At 46.5% G+C, this 15,294-nt stretch overlaps 1 protein-coding gene across 6 annotated transcripts in view; it reads right to left on the bottom strand.

Moving 5' to 3' along the window:
• EXD3 (exonuclease 3'-5' domain containing 3) overlaps nucleotides 1-15,294 on the bottom strand; it is a 2,855,457-nt gene that overhangs the window by 2,562,093 nt on the left and 278,070 nt on the right. The window lies entirely within an intron of this gene.

Below are 15,294 nucleotides of genomic sequence, written 5' to 3'. Positions count from 1 at the left end.
ATTCAAATACGGAATGCCAAATCTGCCATAGCCACACACTTTTCGGCACTCAAACACATTATCTGCCAATTGTGCTACATGATTTTAGAAACTGTGGATCCAGTTGAAGGCATAGACAATCGAAAGCATCTCTTACAATGTGAAATACATTGGATTAAACAACTAGACTCATTGATACCTTACAGACTCAATGACCGCATTGAATACAGTTGTTTTTTATAAGCTGAGAACCTCTTGTTCACCGGACTGTCATAACTTTGTCTCTGGTTATTTCATCTTATTATAGCATCCTTTAGTCTTAATATTTCCCTGCTCAAACCGGTCTTCATGATCATGTATTTGTAATGCAGGGTTTTCTTCGTTGTTACTTTTATTCCATTCTCCTCCTTGATTAGCTGTTCATAATTTTTGGTTTTCCTTGTTCTTACTTTTATTCCATTCTCCTCCTCAATTATACCCTTATCTTTGTCACACTTACGCCCTGTTTTTATTTGCCCTTCACTTTTCCACTTTGCAAATTGAGTGAATTACTTGGTGAACAAGCTAAATTCATCTTGTTCTTTTGACAACCATAATTTTGTCTTCAGTCATCTCATATTATATTTCTTTTCATAGCATCCTTTAGTCTTATCATTCCTCCGTTTACACCTGTTCACCTCGACTTTTTTGTAATTTTTGGTTATCTATGTTCTTACTTTCACTTCATTTTCCATCCTGAGTACACCCTTTTCTCAGTCCCATTTACTTTTTGTTTTCGCTTGCTCTTCACTTTTACACTTTGTTTATAGACTGAACCACTTTGTATACTTAATTTTTAGGACTCGCCTGGCGTTGCAGCGCATGCGCGCTGCTCGCTCTGCAAGGGCCTATTGGAATCGATACAGTTTCGGAAGGGGACTTTAAGCCACGCCCTTCTTTTCCATTGGCTAGCATCAGCGTTTATGTTGAACGCCGGCGCGTGATTGGCAATCGGGCTTTTGGGTTACCGCCTTGTCCACTTTTAGGATGGCCTATTTGGACCGGCCGGCGCCATCTTTGTTCCCGTGACGTAGGAGGGCGTGCTTCTAGCTTGCTTAGTGGTGCTATTGCAGACAATCCTGTGCACCGGACAGTCTCTCTCTTTCCCACTACTACTGCCTGAGAACTGCGGACCACAGCATTTCTTCCACATTAATAGCCTGACATGCATGCCTTGTGGAGCCCATCAGCGTCTAAGAAACAGTGGTAAGAGAGGTGGCGAAGGATTGAACTTAGCTTTCCTTTTCATAACCGTGGTTCCGAGGCAGTGAAGGAAGTGCACCTTTCATCCCCACCCCTCCCACTTCTAGACCACTACTAGCTTTTTTAGTGGTGCTGTTGCGGACAGTCCCTTGCGGACAGTCTCTCTTCCCCGCCACTACTGCCTGAGAACTGTGGACCACAGCATTTCTTCCACATTAATAGCCTGACATGCGTGCCTTATGGAGCCCATCAGCGTCAAAGCAACAGTGGTAAGAGAGGTGGCGAAGGATTGAACTTAGCTTTCCTTTTGATAACCGTGGTTCCGAGGCAGTGAAGGAAGTGAACCTTTCATCCCCGTCCCTCCCACTACTAGACCATTACATGTATGACGCCACCTCCGGCACACATGTACGCACTCTATCCTTTAAGAAGGAGACTAGCACGATTAATTGCCAAACAAACTATTTATCAGCTGTGCCCCATATTTCTATTTATTTCTAAGGCTGGAACAATATAAAGGACACCTAGTTCCAAGGGGAAACCGAGCGCTTTACATTATAGCAGAAACTTCTTCGCTATAACTTGTACATAGGACCACTGTGTACCATCTGGTTTAAAACCCAGCACACAAACTACAACACAATTGGATGAAGGGGGTTACATGTAATCAGGACTGTAGATCAGACACCGTGTCTTCATTAGACATACTTACAGTTTGAACATAAAAAGTTAAAGAGTTTTACTCGAATCAAACATTTTTGGGTAAGTGCTGAGGATGCTAAAGAGCACCCAACACGTCTCTGGTCATCCACTGGTGTGCTGCATAGACATTTTCGTATACAGCGAAATGGGCCCCTTTCCGGACAAATATATATATATATATATATATTTTACAAGGTCTAAAATATGAATCCATTCTATTAGAAAGATACATATTACATACATATTATGCAAATAAATTAGGGGATAGGTTCGAAAGTCTGAAAAGTTACTGTACAAACAAAAATCTGCTATATAAAGTTTAAATATCATGTGTCGAAAAGGACATTATGCAAACATTTCGAACGCTTGGTTATGCCGACATTCCTGTATCTCTCCAAATCCAGTTGCTGACTTGTGTAATTGCCTGAGAAGGGCTTTGACGTTGTTTTACATCCTGGAAACCAAAACTCCCCGCCCCCACCCACCCCGCCTTTCCCCACCTCTGGAGATGGTTGACAGAATGGTCTAATGACAAAAGAGCTGATTGGTCTTTTTTCTCTGTTACGTTTATCACAAATTTTATTGCATTTTGTTAAGATATGACATTGCATGCAACACCGACTGGCTTGGAAGTAACAGCATTAAAACAGACAAGGTTACATATATCACCAGTCAAGTAAAAGAACAATATAAAGTGTCGCATGAAATTGAAAACGAAAAAAAACCAATCATAACTAACCCACTTTCCCCCAGGCCATGTCTCTTAAGTTAAGAAATTCGAATCGGCATCAACAGTCTATAGCGAGGATATAGTGATGCTATAAATATGCAGGGACAAACCAAAATTGACATCATGTCTGTGCAGACAGGAAACAGAGGGAAGCCAGCTATGCCAGCAACACTAGGGCATCACTAAAAGTACCTCCGACATTTGCGTCATTAATAGCACCTGTAGTGTGGTGAACACTGACAAATACAGTCATACATTTACTGAATTTGCCTTTCTACACCTATTTAAGCATATATGCTTGTAATACACAGGTTTATTTCGATATGAGGGAGCTGTACTCTTTTGCATTCTTCAAGCTTTCAGTACCATTTTGAACTCTTGGAGGGATGTGGTTGTCTGAATGTTTTTTGGTAGGGTATTACAGTGGTGTGGGCCTAATAGTGATCCAAACCAGGAGATGGCTAGGGGTGGAAAAAGTTCTGGTTAGTTGGTCGTAAATTCTTGGTACGAGTGTAGACAGTATGTAAGACAGTAGTTAGTTGCTGTGCCATTTACTGATTTGAATAAAAGTGTCAGGAGATTTTGTATGGTACTTTTTTTGGCAGAGAGCCAACCAGATTAGTGACTGTATGGTGGAGTTGGAATATGCCTATACAGATTGTACAAAGCTCTGGTTGCAAAGTTCTGGACCTTGTTGAGTGGTGCAAAAATAACTGAGGGAGGCCCATTAGAAAAACTGTTTCGATACCCCTACATTGGCGTAGTTAGCAATAGTTCAGCAGGTGTTATTCCACTGGGATCCAGGGCTGTGAGGGACTCACTTCATCCCAATTAGCAACCGTTTATTAATACCAAAATTGGTAATGGGTCCCAATTTCATTGTGTGCATTACTGCTAAGCACTGCCTTGCTAGACTCCTTTAGTCAAACCTGCTGAATACTAATGAGTCACTCCGTCTTGAATTGAATGAGAGTACTGATGTCTTGAATTTAAAACAATCCGTATCAACCTGCAGTTACTCTGTTTTGGTTATGTAGCGATTAGTTTTCGTTAATGATTTGAATTGACTTGAGCCACTAGGTTTCTGGACAGAGGGGTAACTTTGAAAGCACTGCAGAGGGAAGTAGATGGTGTCCAAGTATGGGTGCTGGATAAGGTTCGAAAGCACAGGACTTTAATTTTGGAGGACTTCTACACAAAGACGAGGATACCTAGATGCGCATCAGGGCCAGCCGCCACTGCCTCCGGATTTTGCTTCACACTCTTTTCTTGTCCCTTCTACACTGCTGCTCCTCACACTCTACCCTGTCTCAGTAATGTTCCTCTCCACGCCTGCCACTACCTTCTGGCGTCATGCTGATCTGGTCTCTCCTTACTCTCTCATACTCTTCCTCCCTGTACTCTCTCACTCTCTCTCACGGACTGACTGACACGGACTGACTGACTCTCACTCACTGACTCTCACTCTCTCTCACTGACTGATGCTCTCTCTCTCTCACTGACACTCTCTCTCACTGACTCTCTCTCCTTGACTGACTCTCTCACCATTATACAGGTACTATTTCCCAACCTTCACCCTCCTCTTATTTATGTCCCCATAACAAAAAAACCCATAACAAGCAACCATTGGGACAGACAGATAGAAGTTGTAAGCATTAAAAGGACAGAAAAACTCAAGACATTATTTATTGTTAATACTTTTTTAATATGGTTGTTCAGTTGTACATAATGCTTTCTTGGTCATATGTAAGGTAACAAAAATGCTTCCGACACTTCTTTATTATAACTTTTCAGCATGCTGCAGACTTCTGTACAGCACTGCTTAAAGACATATGCAAAGTCAATATCTCTAGTTAAACACTTATAGGGTCCCAAAGGCGAGACCTTTTGGCTATGCCAATGCTTGTTATTATTGGGCCCACAGTTCCTTCTAATATGGCCGCTGCACGGCAATACGATTGTTTTGGTTGTTCTCGCCCATGTGCGAGATCCACTTGCATGTTCTCTGCGAGCCGTACCCTTCCATCATGGCCGCTTCACGGAGTGATGCACACCTGGTGTCTATCTTCATTGTTTATAACTTCCGGCCGACCGTTAACAGGGAGATTAATGAAGACGTGAGTTTGACTCTACGCGTCTTTCTGTAAATTTAATTCACATTTGTTTCACTCTAAGGGTTCCACCCTTTGTGATCTTTAACGCCTCACCTCTGGCTCACTCTTATTGAGTTGTCACAATTATCCAGCGGTTTTAAATCTACACAGGAATATCCAGAGCAAGCACGTTTTTGACAGTTCGCAGGCTCATTGAGGCATGAATCTTTATCCTTTAGATTCCGCGTGCACATATTTGGTCATTAGCTATTTTCACCGGTCTTAGCAGTCACTTCTATCCAGCTGCTCATGCAAATGATTTTACACGATTGATAGAGGCTGTCATCGTATGGTACCTAAATGTCAGCTGGTGTACTGTGGCATTACGTTTTTACCATTTAGGCATGAGCTTTACCCACCCTTCTCACCTGTCAGGTGCCCCACAAGACTTACCTTTGCTTGTGAAGCGATTCCGCAGAGACAACAGGAGCGCCCGCCCTTGTACCCACCTGACCCCCTTGGACCTAGAACCCAACAGGGATGAGATGGACGCAAGGATAGGAGCCAGAAGAGGGCGTAGAGTTGTGGTGAGTGGAATGGAGCTTGCAGGATATCCCGAGCGCAACTGGAAAACAAAACAATAACCCGATTGGTAAAAAAACCCCACTGTCGCCCTTTTTAAATATTCCCTAAAACACACACAAAGTTTTCTTGCCGGGACTCACCAGTGTTTCTGCAGACCACAGTATTCAGGATAACCCAGGAGAACTTCTCCTGCGTGACGTAGTCGAGAACAAGATGTCTAATGTTAACTACAGCGCCTCTGCATGAGCACTCAGTGAACCACAAGCATAACGCTCCTGCGCGGCCCCAAGGAACAAAGTATAGCGCTTATGCGCGGGCCCTAAAGAATACAAATTATAGCGCTCCTGCGCGGACCCCAAAGAACAAAAGATTGCTGGCGCTCCTGCGCTGACCCCAAAGTACAAAAGATTGCTGGCGCTCCTGCACTGACCCCAAAGAACAAAAGATTGCTGCCCTCCTGCGCTGACCCCAAAGAACAAAAGATGATGGCGCTCCTGCGCTGACCACAAAGAACCAAAGATTATGGCGCTCCTGCGCTGACCCCAAAGCACCAAAGATGATGGCGCTCCTGCGCTGACCCCAAAGAACAAATGCCAGCGCTACACCAAGGAAACAAAAGTTTAGCGCTCCAGCGCGGACACCAAAGAAACAGGAGTTAGCGCTCCAGCGCGGACGCCAAAGAAACAAGAGTTTTTAGCGCTCCAGCGCGGACGCCACAGCACCCCAATGATGGCACATAAACCAACAGTTACCTGCGTAACGGCGGGTCCCAGGAAACCTCCTACGCAGCGTGAGCCTCAGAAGAATTTGAAGCACGGAGCCGGCGGGAAACGCGATGTATAAGCGTTTCCCCCGGAAGTGCGTCTGTGACCCGCAGTCGGCTCAGAGGACTAGACCGGGGCTCAGCTTCCACCCGGAAGTGAGTATCCTGGCAGTATTGTGTGTGTTTAGCGGGATGTGGGGAACGGCAAACGCCGTGAACCCGACAGAACCCCCTCCCAAAACAAGCCCCCCTCCAAAACCCCGGACCTCAGAAAGGGCACGCAGGGCGAGGGCTCAGGGGGTGACGCAGATGAAAGGCACGGACCAGAACGGGAGCATGTCGTACGTGGGACAAGGGCTCCCAAGACCGCTCGTCCGTACCGTAACCCTTCCAGTCTACCAGGTAGAACAACTTACCCCGGACACGGCGAGACCCCAAGTTGGCCCTGACCTCATACTCAACATGGCCCTCCACCACCACCGGAGAAGGAGGAGAGGGAATAGAACCATCAGCGCGGACCGCCCGCAGAAGGGAGACATGGAATACTGGGTGGATCCGCATGTGCGGAGGGAGCGTGAGCCTCATGGCCACAGGGTTGACCACCTTCTCGATGGCAAAAGGACCCACAAAACGAGGCAAGAGTTTCTTGGGACCATGCACGTTGAGGTGCCGAATGGACAGCCACACCCTGTCGCCCAAGCGGTATTCAGGCTCCCTTTGTCTGTGAGCATCAGCATGCGCCTTGTAGGTGTCTTTTGCTTTGGCCAACTCAAACCGCGCCTGCTGCCAGAGTCTGTGCAGGGACTCATGATAGGCACGCACCGTTGGTAACTGGCTGTCCCGGGGTACCTCCCAAGCAGAGATGCGAGGGTGACGGCCGTGGAGACAAAAGAAGGGGGACATGCCAATGGCCGAATGCTTGCTGTTGTTGTACGCGTATTCCGCCAACCATATCACCGCAGACCATTCCTTCTCCACCATCAGAAGCAGACAACGGAGGTACTGTTCCATGGTGTGGTTCGTTCTCTCGGCCTGACCGTCGGTCTGGGGATGGTACGCTGAGGATAAGCGCACGTCCATCTCGAGGATTCTGCATACTTCTTTCCAGAAACGGGACACAAATTGAGATCCCCGGTCCGTTATGACCACTGATGGGATGCCGTGGAGGCGAACCACCTCGTGCACGAAGACCAAGGCCAGGTCCGCCGCTGTGGGTAATTTCAACAAGGGTACGAAGTGCGCCATCTTGGATAGGTAGTCGACTATGGTGAGAACCGTGGTGTGCCCGGTCTTGGTGATGGGGAGATCAACCACGAAATCCATTGAGATAGTGTGCCAGGGAAAGGGTGGCACGGGTATGGAACGCAGCAACCCAACAGAAGGTTCAGAACTGTTCTTACCTAAAAGACAAACGGTACAGTTCGTCACATGGGTTCTTGTGTCGGACACCAGAGTTGGCCACCAAAACTGTCTTTGTACGAGTTCGAGTGTCTTGTGATAACCGGGGTGGCCAGAGAGGACATGATCATGGCACATGCGGACTGCTCTTTGTTGGCTGGGTGCTCCAGGTAAGTACAACCGGTCTCCTTTAAACAGCAATCCGTCCACACGACTCGCCCCTTCGTGTTCTTTAGCCAGGACTACCGGATCGGACTGCTCCATATCACGTTTCACCAGAGTCAGGAAGTCCGAGGATGTAATTACCCCCTAGAAGTGTTTCTCCGATATTATGGGACCCGGCTCGGTGGTCTCGGCATTCCCGTCATGTTCGTCTAGCCGTGAAAGGGCATCTGCTTTAGCGTTGTCTTTTCCGGGTCGGAAAGTGATCACAAAGTTATATTCATTGAAGAATAAGGTCCATCTCAACGGTCGGGCAGTGAGGGCACGGGCTGAACGTAGAAACTGGAGGTTCCGGTGGTCAGTGTAGATGGTCACTGTGTGTTTGGCGTCTTTCAGGAAGTGGCGCCATTCCTCGAATGCCGTCTTGATGGCCAATAGCTCCCAGTCAGACACAGTGTAGTTGCGTTCCGCTGGTTGCAGTTTCTTGGAATAAAAAGCCACCGGATGCAGTTGTCCTGTGCTGGTGCTTCGTTGGGATAACACGCCCCCTATGGCTTCCTTAGAGGCGTCTGCTTCCACTATGAAGGGCTGCTCGGTATCAGGATGCACCAGCACGGGGGCTAGAGTGAATCGTCTCTTTAGTTCTTGGAAGGCGCTATCAGCATTCTGATCCCACCCGAATGGCACACCTTTTCGTAGCAAGCGTGTTATAGGAGCCACCAGTGCGGAGAAGCCTGTGATGAATCTACGGTAGTAGTTGGCAAAACCTATGAACCGCTGGACCCCTTTTACGGATTCTGGAGAAGGCCAATTCAGGATGGCTTCTACTTTTTTGTTGTCCATTTGGATGCCTGCCGGAGTGATGATGTGCCCCAGGAACTCAACAGAGGTGACGTGAAAAACACTCTTCTCAAGTTTGACGTATAAACGATGTTTTCCTAGCTGTTGGAGGACAGAACGCACGTGCTGCACGTGTTCTGCGATGGTTCGAGAATATATGAGAATATCGTCTATATAGACAATACAGAAGACATCTATGAAGTCCCTCAACACCTCGTTGATGAAGTACTGGAAAGCTGCGGGGGCATTACAGAGTCCGAAAGGCATAACCTGGTATTCGAACAGACCAAACTTCGTTCGGAAGGCGGTCTTCCATTCGTCCCCCTTCCGGACTCGGACTAGATGGTAAGCACCCCGCAGGTCGAGCTTTGTGTATACTGAGGCGTTTTTTACTTGATCCAGGAGGTTGGAGATCAAAGGTAGAGGGTACCGTTTTTTTACGGTGATGGCGTTCATCGCCCGAAAGTCTATACAGGTCCTCAGATCACCTTCCTTCTTCGACACGAAGAAAAGAGGAGAGGAAACCGGAGACCTGGAATGGCGAATTAAACCGTTGTCCAAATACTCATCCAAATAGGATCGAAGGTGGATGTTCTCCTTCTCTGTGAGAGAATATATTCTGCTGCATGGCAACGTGGAGCCGGGGATCAAATCTATTCGGCAGTCAAACGACCGGTGAGGAGGCAGCGTATTGGCCCCCTTCTTATCGAACACCTCCGCCAGGTCCTGATACTCCTCTTGTACGGGTGCCTGGGAAACCATCCCCATGCCATCCACTGGCAGTGACCGAGCCTGTATGGAGCGAGCCCCCAGGAGATTGTCCTTCGTATAACAGGTTGCACAGCAGTATTCTGAATCCAGGTGTATTATTCGAGCCACCCAATCGATTCGGGGATTGTGCTTCACCAACCATGGCAACCCCAATATAACCTTGAATTGAGGAGCGTCGATGACGTCAAAACTAATAGCCTCGACGTGATGGTTGGCCAATGACATAGTCATGTTCTCGGTTTGATGCCTGATATGGCCGGAAGTAAAGTCCGTTCCATCCACAGCCTTGACCGTTTCGGGTTGCTCTTTTGACACTGTGTTTATGCCCAAGGCACGTGAAAAACCGGTGTCAATAAAGCTGCCTGTCGCACCGGAATCCAGCATGGCGGTTACCAACCAGGTTCTGCCCGCTTGATTCTGTAAGGATACTTCAATTCCTACGTGATGACTGCCGTCGAATACTGCAGGGATCGCTGAGGTGTGATACGAAGAACCCAGAGGACGGATCCCCTTGTCTACTGGGTTGTCTCGTTTCCCCATCTGGTAGCCTTTTGTGATGGTCAATGCAAACGGCCTTCTGCCCCTTGGTTTAGAGGGCTTCACCGGACATTCCCTGACGAAGTGTCCGCTTTTTCCACAATACAGACATTGATTCTGCTTCCTCCTTTTTTCTCTCTCTTGACTGGTCAACGGCCCTCTTATGCCCCCGATCTGCATGGGTTTGGAAACCTCGCCTTGGGGAGTGGATTCGTCTTTGGCCTTTTCGGCGCTCTTGTCTCCAAAGGACAAGAAACGGTTGTCACTGCTCTTCCCTTTCTCGGTCCTTCTTTCCGGTAGTCGGAAGTTCATCTTAACCACTAAGTCGATGAAAGGACCTATTTCATCAGGCGGGTTGGGCAACTGCGAGATGAGATCCTTCAGGTCATCACGCAGTCCCCGATAGAATACTGACACCTTCTTATCCTCTGGCCAATTGGCCTCGATAACAAGCCGGCTGAATCAGGTGATGTAATGTAGCAGGTCTTGGCTGCCTTGTTTTAGGTTAAGCAACTCGTTGTCTGCGGCCTGCACAAAGGTGTGACGAGAGAACATACGCCGCATGGCTTCCTTAAATGTCGGCAAGTGGTGGAGCATGGGATCGTCGTTTTCCACAAAAGAAATGGACCACTGAGCGGCGTCTCCTCCCATGTATGATAAAATATATGCGACCTTGGATGCATCATCGGGAAAAGCCGCGTTTCTGGCCATGAAATGCAGGTGGCATTGATGGATGAAGACCCCATACTTGGTGCTGTCGCCGTAGAAACGTTCAGGTGGTGCCAGTTGTACAGGATGGGGTGTGACGACTTGTATGGCAGGGCTCTGATCAGTGGCAGTGGAGGGCCCCCCAAAGGTGAAAGTAGGCGGTCGCAACAACCCTTCTTGTATGACTCTGGGGCTAGGGGTGGTTCCCCAAGGACTGGTAACCCCGGATGCCATTTGACCCTGTAGGGTAGTTATATCATGGCATAGACTGAGGTCTTCTGCTTGCATGGCAGCCAGCATGACAGCTATGTCCTGCAAGGTAACCTCCGGGTCGCCCATGTTGTCTGGGTGGAATAGTAAACGTGGGCTTCAAATTCTGTCAGGTGCCCCACAAGACTTACCTTTGCTTGTGAAGCGATTCCGCAGAGACGACAGGAGCGCCCGCCCTTGTACCCACCTGACCCCCTTGGACCTAGAACCCAACAGGGATGAGATGGACGCAAGGATAGGAGCCAGAAGAGGGCGTAGAGTTGTGGTGAGTGGAATGGAGCTTGCAGGATATCCTGAGGGCAACTGGAAAACAAAACAATAACCTGATTGGTAAAAACCCCCCACTGTCGCCCTTTTTAAATATTCCCTAAAACACACACAAACGTTTTCTTGCCGGGACTCACCAGTGTTTCTGCAGACCACAGTATTCAGGATAATCCAGGAGAACTTCTCCTGCGTGACGTCGTCGAGAACAAGATGTCTAATGTTAACTACAGCGCCTCTGCATGAGCACTCAGTGAACCACAAGCATAACGCTCCTGCGCGGCCCCAAGGAACAAAGTATAGCGCTCCTGCGCGGACCCCAAAGAACAAAAGATTGCTGGCGCTCCTGCGCTGACCCCAAAGAACAAAAGATTGCTGGCGCTCCTGCACTGACCCCAAAGAACAAAAGATAGCTGCACTCCTGCGCTGACCCCAAAGAACAAAAGATGATGGCGCTCCTGCGCTGACCCCAAAGAACCAAATATGATGGCGCTCCTGCGCTGACCCCAAAGAACCAAAGATGATGGCGCTCCTGCGCTGACCCCAAAGAACAAATGCCAGCGCTTCAGCGCTACACCAAGGAAACAAAAGTTTAGCGCTCCAGCGCGGACGCCAAAGAAACAGGAGTTAGCGCTCCAGCGCGGACGCCAAAGAAACAGGAGTTTAGCGCTCCAGCGCGGACGCCAAAGAAAGAAGAGTTTTTAGCGGTCCAGCGCGGACACCAAAGCACCCCAATGATAGCACATAAACCAACAGTTACCTGCGTAACGGTGGGTCCCAGGAAACCTCCTACGCAGCGTGAGCCTCAGAAGAATTTGAAGCACGGAGCCGGCGGGAAACGCGATGTATAAGCGTTTCCCCCGGAAGTGCTTCTGTGACCCGCAGTCGGCTCAGAGGACTAGACCGGGGCTCAGCTTCCACCCGGAAGTGAGTATCCCGGCAGTATTGTGTGTGTTTAGCGGGATGTCGGGAAACGGCAAACGCCGTGAACCCGACATCACCTTTACTACCTTTAACCTTGGTGATAGGTACTCCATTGCTATTAAGACCGTTTCTCACTCCCCCTTACTGTTTCATTGCTTCTTTTTAGAAGCCATCTGGCACATGCATCAACGTAGGCTTTTGAGATTCCTTAATTGCGATTATTAAGGAATCGCAATTAAGGAATTGCAAAAACCTATGCATGTAGGAATCGCTAAAGAAATAGCGATTCCTACACATTCCTTAATTGCGAATCACAAATTGCGAGTCGCAATTAAGGAATGCCGTCCCATTATTTCCTATGTAGGAATGAATTGGAGATTGCATGAGCAATTTGCGAGTACCAGTAGGTACTCGCAAATTGCTCATGCAATTTCAAGGGTGCAAGGGTGTCAAAATGACACCCTATTGCACCCCTGAAATTGATCTGTGCACATATGTTGCACACACACATGCCCTAAGGGCATGTGTGTGCGCAACATGAAACTTTGAAAAATGCACAAAAGTGCATTTTTCAAAGTTTTTGCAAATTACCATGAAGTCCAACTTCATGGTAATTTGCTCCCCTTATTAGCGAAATCGCAATTTCTTTTACTTTAATGCATTGCATTTAAGGAATCTCAATTTGGGATTCCTTAAATGCAATCGCAATTTAAGTAATCGCAATTTAGAGATTCCTTAAATTGCGATTTTTGCATTTGGGATAATGCATCCCAAATGCAAAAATACCGGTCGTAAAGGGGCAGATTCTGAGAATCTGCCCGTTTGCGACCGGTTTTTCCTTTGATGCATGTGCCTGCATATCCCCTGATGATGTCCAAAATACATTTGGATGATTTGAAATTTGCATCTGATTCATGGATTAATGAATACTTCGCAAACCAAATGTTAATCATCTGAGTACTCGTCAATACTGAATGAAGACATTCTTGAATAATTAAACAAACAACTCAACCAAATTGTGTTCTACTTGTTACTTAACATTTACTAATATTCAATTACGTTCCCTAATTGGTAACCCAGCAGTGCATGCAAGGGACGTTTTCCCCAGTGGGGAGCACGACCAATCGCCACATTCACTGAGTGAAATTTAGGGATTTTCAAAAGAAAATGCAAAGCAACGTTTTGAACGGTTTGAAGTTTGTTTAAACAACCCTTGGGCAGATCTAGGTAAATACTTAAAATAATATAATCTGGTCAAAACCATTGCGATTACAACTGTTTTTAAAAGATCGAAATGTATAAATTTTTCTATTTATTTGATCATTGTAAGTGCAAGAAAAGAAGGCGGATTTTGACTTAATTTTTATATTCCAGTTCGTCGTCAAGCAGCAACCCAAATCATATGGCCACCATGCAAGGGACCAGAAAGAAGTGTTGTTCCCAAAAAGAATAACCTGTTTTAGATGAGTTGAGTTTTAGAGAGTTGTAGTTAATCCATTTACTTACTGCACTCATACTATTCCTGAACAGATCGCTTGAATGGGCATTATTGTTTGAGAGAGAAAATAACAGACTTAACATGTTCACTTTTCAAATTCCATATTCCAATATACTAATTCACCACTAATCCTTTATGGGTTCCAGAGTAGCGTGCTATTCGCCAATAAAGCATTTCAACACCCCATCAGGGTTACATGCGCTGTATAAATGCAAACCAATTTCCCTTTTCTGCCTCTCCCCGACCCTTTTTTTTTATTTTTTTTTTTTTATACAGAGTTTTATATAATCGCCATCTTGACCCGGTATCGGGTATCAGAGCGCTTTACATAGCACCAGTTGCATTACATGAGGACACATTCATTTTTGTAAGGCACGGGGAGATTAAGTGATTTGCCCAGAATCACAAGATATTCAGCGTCATTGCCGAGACTCAAACCCGGTTCCCCAGATTCGAGGTTGACCGCCCTAGCCGTTAGGCCAACTCCTCTCCCCAACCCTTCTCAATCCAAATAACTGACTAACATGTCCACCTCTCAAATTACTTTCATGTTTCACCATACTAATTCAACACTAATCCTTATGGGTTCCAGAGTAGTGTGCTACTCGCCAAAAAAGCGCTTCAAAACCACATCGGGGTGGCAAGCGCTATATAAATACCAACCTCTTTCCCTCTTCTATCCCGCCACCTACCCTTCTCTATCCAAATAAATGAATAACATATCCACCACTCAAATTACTTCATATTTCACTATACTAATTTTCAACACTAATCCTTTATGGGTTCCGCAATAGGGTGCTACTTGCCGAAAATGCGCTTCAATGCCTCGTCAGGGGTAGTAAGCGCTATATAAATGCAATTACAATAGAATACAATCATCAGCATAACTTGCTAATGATAAACCAAATGATTTTAGGTGCGCAAACAAAGGTTTTACATACAAGTTGAACAGCGTTAGGCTCAACGATGCATCTTGCAGAACTCCACAGGGTAAAGTGTAGGGTTCTGAGGTGAACTCAGGACATAGACTGAAGTTGTCCAGAGAGAAATGATTGTAACAGTGCCAGCACTGGGCCATCTATTCCAAGGCAATGGATAAGGTCAACCCAAAAATCATGGTGGACCGTATAGAAGATTGCTGACAGATTCCCAGATAGATAGAAATTCTTCAAATTATTGCTCCCTAATAACTTTCTATCCGTTTGGCGAATCTCCACAAAACTTTCCTGGCCTACAGCATAGTCTGCATTATGTGATTTTTTTTTTACAGTGAATCGTTACGGGGGTGCCAAGATAAAAGGGAGTCCGAAAACAGTTCCCCCCCCCCCCCCCAAAGTATTCTCCATAGACTTTTGTATCAGACGTAGTGCAGAAACAGCTGAACGAATATACATGAAATTTGGCAGCTTTAGACATTATGGTTCACAGATGATCCTTTTGGTTACAAAAGGTAAGTTGTAGTGGGTAAACTACTCCCATCGGTGGCATATGCAAGTGCAGTTATGCAAAATAAAGACGCCTTGGTTTTGGATAAACTGCAAACAAACACGTATAAACGAGTTTTCGTTCTGTCGCAGAATGCCTCACCCGCATAAGTTCACTTGGAATTCGGACTCATGCAACAAACCATAGGGAGAAGCTACTCCACGATCAAAATATTGTACAAAATATGGTTAAATCAAATACGACCACTAATAAATGCCCTATGGCAGTCACTGGAAAAGGACCTTCAGTCCATCTACAGTGAATACTGGTGGTCATCAGTGGAAAAAACCAAACACAATTGACCTATAGAACTTGAACCTACCCCACCCTGCCTTTTACCCTG

Source organism: Triturus cristatus, chromosome 1_2 (genome assembly GCF_964204655.1).
Source record: "Triturus cristatus chromosome 1_2, aTriCri1.1, whole genome shotgun sequence".
Taxonomy (NCBI): domain Eukaryota; kingdom Metazoa; phylum Chordata; class Amphibia; order Caudata; family Salamandridae; genus Triturus; species Triturus cristatus.
This window is presented reverse-complemented; position numbering and strand designations above follow the sequence as displayed.